This window comes from Panulirus ornatus, chromosome 43, assembly GCF_036320965.1.
Source record: "Panulirus ornatus isolate Po-2019 chromosome 43, ASM3632096v1, whole genome shotgun sequence".
In the NCBI taxonomy this organism is placed as follows: domain Eukaryota; kingdom Metazoa; phylum Arthropoda; class Malacostraca; order Decapoda; family Palinuridae; genus Panulirus; species Panulirus ornatus.
The window spans coordinates 33695757-33705756 of NC_092266.1; the positions used below are offsets into that span (position 1 = coordinate 33695757).

Here is a 10000-nt window from a genome sequence, read left to right on the forward strand (position 1 = left end):
GGTGAGGGAGGCCTCGTCATGCGGCTGTAATAGATGCTTCTCCAGCGCAGCGCCTCGTTTCGTCTTCCACTAACTACCTATCATATCTTAAGGAGGATCTTCACAACGATACACTTCACATTCTGGAGCTCATGTTTCCCCAGTTCTTTCCACATTCTAGATTCATCTGACACGAGTTATGGTTTCCTGCGGGAAAATATTGTCTTCCCTGAGATGTTATGCTGGAGTTTGTCTAGAGGAAGTTTTCGAGTGTTGTCGGAAAAACAGGTGACAATCGTCCACATAGCAAGCTTAAAGCGCTTTGTAGGTGGGAATTTTCCAGGGTGGAGCTGGACGGCTGTGAATTCTCAAACCAAGCTGCTGGCACCACACACGGCCCCGTCGGCAGCCGTGTTCCACCTGCTTCAGGAGGGGCATTTCCTTGTTTACTTCAGGATGGCCGCACCTCAAGCACACACAAGGGCCTAACATATGAAGTTATGAGACAGACTTGCGTTACCTGTGTTATAAATCGCCAAGATCTTCCATAATTCAAGGCTTATGTGACGAAAGTTTGCCAAAAATTTGCATATTCCATAATATATGTTAAATTCTTCAAGTTAGCAAGGTCAACACTTTCATCTAACCTGTGTTGTGGTACAAGTCAACAAGATCAAAACCAGTGTGACCTGTGTTGTAGTTTGGGTCAGCTGGGTCAACACTCCCACCTGAACTGTGTTGTGACCAGCTCGGAGTGGCAAGGACTCCTCAGGTGACCTGTGTTGTGGCAATACTGAGAGACAGTGTTGCTTACAACAGCAGTACATGGTGATGGTACACACCATATGAAGGGATGAAGATACGTCAGTGTTGTATATGAAGGGATGAAGATACGTCAGTGTTGTATATGAAGGGATGAAGATACGTCAGTGTAGTACATGAAGGGATGAAGATACGTCAGTGTTGTATATGAAGGGATGAAGATACGTCAGTGTTGTATATGAAGGGATGAAGATACGTCAGTGTTGTATATGAAGGGATGAAGATACGTCAGTGTAGTACATGAAGGGATGAAGATACGTCAGTGTTGTATATGAAGGGATGAAGATACGTCAGTGTTGTATATGAAGGGATGAAGATACGTCAGTGTTGTATATGAAGGGATGAAGATGAAGATACGTCAGTGTTGTGTATGAAAGAACGTTAGTCTAAACATTACAAAAGTCAAAAGTTATGGTTTGACGTACATCAAGAAACTCAAGATAAACCCCCCTCCTCCCCCCCAAAAAAAAGAAATAAGCCTTCGTCTCTGAACTGTGTTTACATCCAGTGAACATAAGAAGACAAGAATCTTTAGAATGAAAATTCTGTGAAATATTTACGGCACGAGACGCAAGATGACAAGAGTGAAGACAGGCGTAGTTAGGGCCCCCGTTCTCCTTCCCCCCACCCCACCCCACGTCAGCAGACATCCTGCAATCTGAAGACATTGTTCCAGTGTCTTGGATTTCAGTATTGGTTGTAGTTGCCTTGGTGCATGGGATGGACCGGTGGGTCTGGGAGAGGGATTCTCGGACGTGGGAGGGGGAGGGGTTGTCCTCCCCGGTGCATGGGAGGGCGTCCTTGTCCTCCCCGGTGCATGGGAGGGCGTCCTTGTCCTCCCCGGTGCATGGGAGGGCGCCCTTGTCCTCCCCGGTGCATGGGAGGGCGTCCTTGTCCTCCCCGGTGCATGGGAGGGCGTCCTTGTCCTCCCCGGTGCATGGGAGGGCGTCCTTGTCCTCCCCGGTGCATGGGAGGGCGTCCTTGTGCTCCTCGGTGCATGGGAGGGCGTCCTTGTCTTCCCCGGTGCATGGGAGGGCGTCCTTGTGCTCCTCGGTGCATGGGAGGGCGTCCTTGTCTTCCCCGGTGCATGTGGAGAGGGGAGACGACTCATCATAGGCCGTCCTGGGGTGAGCGTCAGTCTTGTGTGGTGGGTCATGATGTTTCCTCCAGACGTACCATATATTTAATGATAATTTCTGGCAGTATCTATATACCCGAGCGGGTAAGTCTGGCACAGGTCTGTGCACTTTGTGTTACATGTTGTGTGTCTGTATCTATGTTACGAAGATAAATGTGACCTTAACCTTTACCCTGAACTGTGGTGTGAAATGACACTCACAATTTTCTCACTATGCCACTCACTGTACCCCCCCCCCCCCCCCCGGTATAGTTCTACGTTGTTGAAGATGATACACAAAAAAGTAGTGGTATCGTGAGGTTGTTCGTGACCTCCCTGCACAAGAGATGGTTCCATCCATCAACATGGAACATAGATGAGGGCGGGTATGATCTGTCCTCGTGTCGAGGACGTTGTCTTCCTCCTGAGAGAAATGACAACAGGGATGTTGCAGCTCAAGAACCAAAGAACACGTCAATGTTCACAAAGTTCTTTCTATTTATGTTTCCTCGAGGATAACTTACTCTGCTGGTGAATGAACAATGAAGGTTAGATCTTGAAGGTTGTATAAACGGAAATGTCATCCAAATGGTCAACCATCAGGTGAGTCATGTTGAGCCTCCTACAGTAAGACGAGTTCACAACGTGTACTTCACCCAGCTGACCTCTGGCCTTTTCACGTTGGTGCTCTTCCTTCACTACCAGCAAGATGTTTGTCTTAGGAGGGATACGCCCTTGACACCTACCGACACTATGCTTATGTCTCTAAGAGCGACTCACGAGTTATTGTGCCATTAATCATTCAACTCCCGGGTCATAAATTTTTGCCAATAGCTTCCACAACATTTACTTCTTTTAGTATGACGTACTGCAGCAGGTCAGGTCAGGTTAGGTCAGCTGTGTCACCATCCAGGCAGTGGTGCGAATGGTAGGGTCTCGTGGTATACACTTTGGTCATGTCTGGTGTACCATATCTCCCAGCAGACACACGTTTGGTACCTGACACCAGCAGTGGTGTTGGTACACATCCGAGGTTAACACATTAGAAAATCAAGAGAGAAGAATGGTACTAGAACCTGATTATACGCTAAACAAGATATCAAATGCTTTTTGCTATAGATGTGTGACGAGTCAAGATATTCTAATCTGGATGGGAATATATAATCTTGAGATTTCTCTGCCAAGGAAATATATGAGTAGGACAATAACATCTGCCTCTGACAGCCATATTAGCATACAGACACAGGGAGAGCTCCAGTGCTCGGGCTGTCCTGGAAGTTGCTGCGCCTCCAAAAATGTGCAACCAGTTTGGAGACGTTCGAGATTGAATTATCGGACATAAAGTGAGTGGCTTCTGTAGCGGCGGGGTCTGAGAGACTCGCGTCAGGATATACAATGTTTTCCAAGTCTAAAGTGACTCTGAAGGACGTGAGTGATCTCTCCTAGTTAAGAGACACTGCTTTAGATCAAGAGAGAGAGAGAGAGAGAGAGAGAGAGAGAGAGAGAGAGAGAGAGAGAGAGAGAGAGAGAGAGAGAGAGAGAGAATCTCTATCATTATCAAACTTTTGTTCCTTCCTTCCTTGGGTGAAGGTCAGAACGAATTTTCTTGTTGCTGTTGTTCTCCTGAATCAAAGGTGTTTGTTGGCAATTTCCATTATCTGTTTGTAGCGCCTTCAATCGTACTTACAGATGTAGTGTAGCTTGGAGAGAGGGAATCATTTATGTTCCATGATGAACAGTTCTTGTAAAACTAATAAAATGTTGTCATTCTAAAACTGTGAATACCGATAACAGTTATGGTGAGAGCAGAGCCAAAGCCCATCTGGCTTTGTAAGAAGAACGGCCGTGTGTTCGTATCCCGGTGTACCGAGAAACCTCAAATAGAGGCCAGTTAACCTGTGATTGTGGGATGACGTGTGGGACGTCCCAGGAGGTGGGGCAGTTGTCGGGTACCACGTCAGGAAGCGTCTCCTGGGACGCTCTCTCATTATTCACGGTGACCCATCAGCTGCCAGGCTTACCATCCCACAGAGGCTGACGCCCGCTGGTTAGCCTGAAGTGAGTCTGGCTGACCCTTTGAAGCTGGTTGTTTGGCTTGAAGTAGGTGTGGATGACCCTCTGAAGCCGGTTGGTCGGCTTGAGAAGGGTCTAGCTGCTCCGCAGACGGGAATAATTCATGTCCTTCTGTGACATCACCATTATGCAATTTATCTTAAATTTCTTCATAAATGTATTTTTCACGTTTTGTATGAATCTTCCACTCAATCAATCAGTTTGCGGTGATCAATAGGGGAACAACTACATGCGCATCTATTCATGTTATGTCCGTCTATCTTTCTATCTATTTACATAAACACAGACACACATACCTAAAACGTTCTACCCTGAACTATCCAGACTTCTACCATTAACACCTCCCTCCTTCACTCAAAATGCTCCACCAACAGGAAGACTTCGTGTGTCTCGCCATACCCAGGTCAGCAGACATACAAGTGCTCCACAAAATCAACCCACTGTGTTTGTCTGGCTTCACACAGACGCTGCAAGTCTTATGGACTCTGAGGACCCTGGGATATGAAGTCTTTCTCCAGACACAACACTGGCGTCGCCTTCCTTCATCGAGATCATGAGGATATTCCCAACTGTACGTGTACGAGTTATACCTTCTCTTCTGCTTTCTGGACACTGTCCAACGCCTTCAACATTACAAACATATGAATATCACAAGACTCCTCGTGCCCAGGCCATGCCTCCATACTGAACAGACCGACCACTGCCCTGCACATACTCTACCTTACTAGAGTTCTGTTCTTTTTCATTGTTGCTTTTATCATTCTACATCTTTAGTTTCACATACATTTTAAGATGTTTTCAATGGTCTTTGTCCTCGTATCTGCCGCCTGATTCTCAAATCTGACTGTAGTTCTTGGTATACTAAAGCCTGGGAACCCTTTGGCTACTCTGCAATTTGGAGCCCCAAATACCAAGCTGCAATCTCGGGTCCCACAGACTATGGTAAGATCTTAAGCCCGTATTACTGTGTTGGGATTTTGAACCCTACATACTTTGATGTGATTTAAGGCACCAGATATAATGATGTGGTTAAAGGCGCCACAAACCGTAATCTAATGTAGCATGCTACTTAATGTACTGTAATCTGAAACCTTTCAAATTGTAATTACAGCAGAGGTCCTGTAAACCCTCGACTCAGAAAATAAATCTTCTTTAATCAGTGTCTGGCAGAGAGACACACACTAATTTAACCTATAAAAAACATTGCACGTTACAGACCCTAATGAACTGCCCGTCGCAATCCTGGCGAGGGAACGTAAATCGTCAGACCCTATAATTAAACTCACAATCACTTGGCCAGTTATTAGACTAATCTCCGACCACAGCTTCCCCGTCAAGACCTCAGCCAACACTGTGTTCATTACTGGAGACCACTCTTCTTTATACACTCCACTCCGCCAGTCATTATACCATCAAACCTTATCTATAATATACTAAAAACACGAGGCTACATCAACTTACCTAATTAATGCTTGATTACAGAGGATTAGATGCTGCTTGAAGTGGATATAATGCATTTGCCTGGAATACAACCTGGTGTTATGTTTACTATGGCATTGTCGGGTAATATGATATATCATTATAGTATTATATAGCATTATATTATGACATATTACCTTTAGTATCTCCAACATAATTAAAACACACACACATTTTGCTCTTGTTCAGAGTGTGTCGAGGTGGTGTGTGTGTGTGTGTGTGTGTGTGTGTTTGTGTGTGTGTGTGTGTGTGTGTGTGTGTGTGTGTGTGTGTGTTGTATGCCAGGTTGTTAGCACCAGCGGCTGGACCCCAGGGTAGTGACACCCAGACCCCAGGAAATTAATGCATCACAGATAACAGTTTTCAATCATATGGTCCGAAAAGGACCTCGTTACTCCTGGTGACGCATGTCATATCTCGGTGTCAGGTATCTTGACACAACGTGTGACCCCATCATTGTCAGGCTTCCTAACACATGTGACCCCCTCGGTGTCACACATCCTGGCACAACGTGTGACCCCCTCGGTGTCAGGGTTCCTGACACAACGTACGAACCTTCGGTTTTAGGTCTCTCGTCACAACATGACTCCCCTCGGTGTCAGGCCTGCTGATGCCAACACTAACAACGCCCATGCCAACAAATACACCACTGGTGGCAGGGACTGAATGCCACTCTATTGACGGAGTGAAACGATCGTCCTCCATAATCATCTTCCTGTAATTAACTGTACTAACTACTTATTTTCTAATTAGCCCCAATGATAACCTTGGTCTTTCAACCACCCTGTGACCTCTTTTGGAAGGTTCTAGTGACCTGTGACCTCTGTCAGGCACTGTTGGTGATGCATGACTTTTCATGAAAGTCAGACCTGACTCATGACGTGTGTTGGATGCAACTGGCGACACGTCGGCCACTCTCGGTCACCGAGGGTGTCGTCACATGCACGCTGCAGGTGAGGCAGGACGCCCCTGCCACCCCTGGTGTGACCTGCTGGTGCAGCCGTGAGCCAGAATCCTACAACAGCCTCCTGATGTAAATAATTTCTCAGTCTTTCATCTCTGCTGCACGACCCGTCGCTAGAAATCATTTACAGGTCGACGATGATTTACATGTGTAATTCTCAATTACCTGAAGAGCCTTTTCGTGCTAATGACATTTACGGGTTCAATAATTGCACAGTTTAAGGCAAGTGGGTCAGATGTGACTGAGAGCCCTGGACCCTTGAGTGCGACGGTGTGTGTTTACCAAGACCATACACCCATGAGTATGATGGCCGGGCCTATAACTAGACCCTTATGGCTCAAGCCAGAGGCCAGGTCATAGTTTCGCACTCACAAGCCAGAGGCCAGGCCATAGTGTCGCACTCACAAGCCAGAGGCCAGGTCATAGTTTCGCACTCACAAGCCAGAGGCCAGGCCATAGTGTCGCACTCACAAGCCAGAGGCCAGGCCATAGTGTCGCACTCACAAGCCAGAGGCCAGGCCATAGTGTCGCACTCACAAGCCAGAGGCCAGGCCATAGTGTCGCACTCACAAGCCAGAGGCCAGGCCATAGTGTCGCACTCACAAGCCAGAGGCCAGGCCATAGTGTCGCACTCACAAGGCTAAATTCTAGTTAAATCACAGTCATGACTCACGCTGGTGCTTCACCGAATGTGATAGCCCCAGGTGACGTGCTGTGGGCATGATAGCCCCGGGTGACGTGCTGTGGGCATGATAGCCCCGGGTGACGTGCTGTGGGCATGATAGCCCCGGGTGACGTGCTGTGGGTAACATAGCTCCGGGTGACGTGCTGTGGGTAGTCTTAATCCTATCGTGTAATTGTTATCACAAACTATCTAACGAGGATTATAATGTTAGATTAAGACCAGGGAAAGAAAACGTTGGTTCCTGACTGAGGAAGTGTCTCCCAAGCACCGAGGGGTGCCGCCCTTCGCAACAGTTCTCTAGATGGAAGGTGGCGACTGTAGAAGGAAGTTCATGTGTCGCCCCGGGACGGCTCCTAACTCTCCATACTTTGCATATTCATGTGAGTGTTGAGGAGAGTAATCTAGGCTCCCGAGGTAGGGAGAGGGAGAGTTCCAGGTAAGGTAAGGGAGAGTGCTAAGTAGGGCGAGGGAGAGTGCCAGGTAGGGGGAGGGTGAGAAGATGTGCTACAGAGAGAGAGAGAGAGAGAGAGAGAGAGAGAGAGAGAGAGAGAGAGAGAGAGAGAGAGAGAGAGAGAGAGAGAGAGAGAGAGAGAGAGAGAGAGAGAGAGTGTACTGTTTAGTTCTGTTTATCAGCCGTTAACAGTATACAACAGTCATCTTAGTTATCAATCAACAGTGGACATTTTGGTCATGTTATGTGACAAACTTTGCCTCAGTTTTCATCAATCGTGCGGCAGGGGATCTCTCCATGACACCTTGGTTGACCTCTGAAGTCAAACTTCAGTTTAGTTCAACTGAAAAAAGATGGAGAATTCAGGAGTAGGCGTGTCTGATGTCCAGGAATTAAAACATAGAGAGATGTATGTATTAAGACATAGAGGGATATATGTATTAAGACACAGAGAGATGTATGTATTAAGACATAGAAGGATATATGCATTAAGACATAGAGGGATATATGTATTAAGACATAGTTGGATATATGTATTAAGACATAGAGGGATATATGTATTAAGACATAGTTGGATATATGCATTAAGACATAGAGGGATATATGTATTAAGACATAGTTGGATATATGTATTAAGACATAGAGGGATATATGTATTAAGACATAGAGGGATATATGTATTCTAGTTTTACTAAATATTCGCCAGAGCTGAAGATATATCATACAATGGTAATCAGGATCAGTTGAATATAGATCAGTAATAATTAGTTTGAAATGCACAGTAATTACAGAATGAATTTCATACTCGACATGAAGACAATAGCGAGTGAAAACTCGTGGACAGTTCTGGCAGCAATTAGACATTCATTAACAAGTATTAATTACATCACTAATGAGTATTTTTAGATGATTAACAACGACTATGAACCATTGGAAGATAAAAGTTGAGATCGCCCGTATACCATTCTGATGTAGAAGTTAAAATAGCAAGCGACCTATCTCCAGATTATTGGGAGGAGAATGGTGATATTGTGAGTCAAGTTGTTAACTACTGCAACAGGTGATTCGTGATTATATACCAGTATTGCCAGGGAAGTGGAAGTGTTTCTGTTGTAGCTGCAGTGTTTATGTTTAATGTGCTCGTGTATTGCCATAGTGTTTGTCAGTTGTTGTCTGCTGCCGTGTCTGTAGTGGTGGGTTGTGATGATGAGTTATAATACAGAAAGTGGGGTGCATACAGTAACACTGTATGACGTCAGAGGGCAATGCAGGACCGTCCCGGGATCATACATCCCCCACCACACCGGATGTAGGGGTCACATCCCTGGATTATACATCCCCCACCACACACCTACCATAAGGGGTCACGTCCCGGGATCCCACATATGCTCACAAGCCGTGAGAGCCGTGAGGATGGACTCACACCGTGTGGTCAAGAGTCTTGCCAGAATCTCTGGCTTCAGAGTTCCACTTTACGTTTTCCTTTCATGATGTTAGTAGGTGCGTCTAGCGGCACACTTCCTGCTGAACTATGATGACAATACGAGGATATACGACGGCATCCAGACCAGAACAGACCACTGGGTCACTTTGTGGCTGTTTGTGATGATGGAAGAGACATGTGTTTCACAGATCAGTGTCATAAGACGAAAATTACGTACATATTAAAAACAAATAATATCATAAACTTTTTATATAGCTAAGAAGGTGCAAGTAATGTCACTCGTGGATTTAAACCAAAATATATGTCAGTGTGATTCTTAACCATACCTATGGTACTACTTTTAGCCACTCTGATTGGTACATCATTAATGACGCGTGTTAACAATCCAGTTGAAGAACAAGTATTTAGCCTCATTCGAGGTAGAACGTTTACCCACGAGTTTGTAACCATCACTGGAAGTGAAATGATCCGAATCTATGGTTATGTAAGTCGTTAGATCGAGATGATCAAAGCATTTGATAATTATTATGACTGTCTGTATCAGATCACTACTTAACCTTCTCTCTTCTAAACTAAATAGATTTACGTCCTTAGATTTGTTGCTCATTCCTGGAATAATCTTGTTTGCTCGTCTCTCCCCTCTCTCTCTCTCTCTCTCTCTCTCTCTCTCTCTCTCTCTCTCTCTCTCCTCAAGTACGGGACTAAACCTGAACACAATATTCCAGATGGGGACGCATGAGTGGTTTATGGGAAGTAAGATATTCTCCTGGACGTAAACATAAGGACAATTTTCAACTGTAAATATTCTTAAACTATATTTTCCATAGTCTTGAAGAGCTAAACAAACATGAAATTATAAAACCATCAGATACCAAAAGTTAACTGTTAGATTAACACATATTGGCGGTTAGTAATCTCCCAAACGTTAACCGTTTTTATCTTTCGTTATCAACAAATCAATTCTGCATTAGGTAAAGCCGGTTTTC

General features: G+C 45.3%; 1 long non-coding RNA gene across 1 annotated transcript in view; it reads right to left on the reverse strand.

The window, feature by feature from the left end:
• Positions 1–8261: 8261 nt before the first annotated feature.
• LOC139762588 (uncharacterized) overlaps positions 8262–10000 on the reverse strand; it is a 4425-nt gene continuing 2686 nt past the window's right edge. The window contains exon 3 of the long non-coding RNA XR_011715749.1: positions 8262–9166. This is a non-coding gene — a long non-coding RNA (uncharacterized lncRNA). The remainder of the gene's footprint in view (positions 9167–10000) is intronic.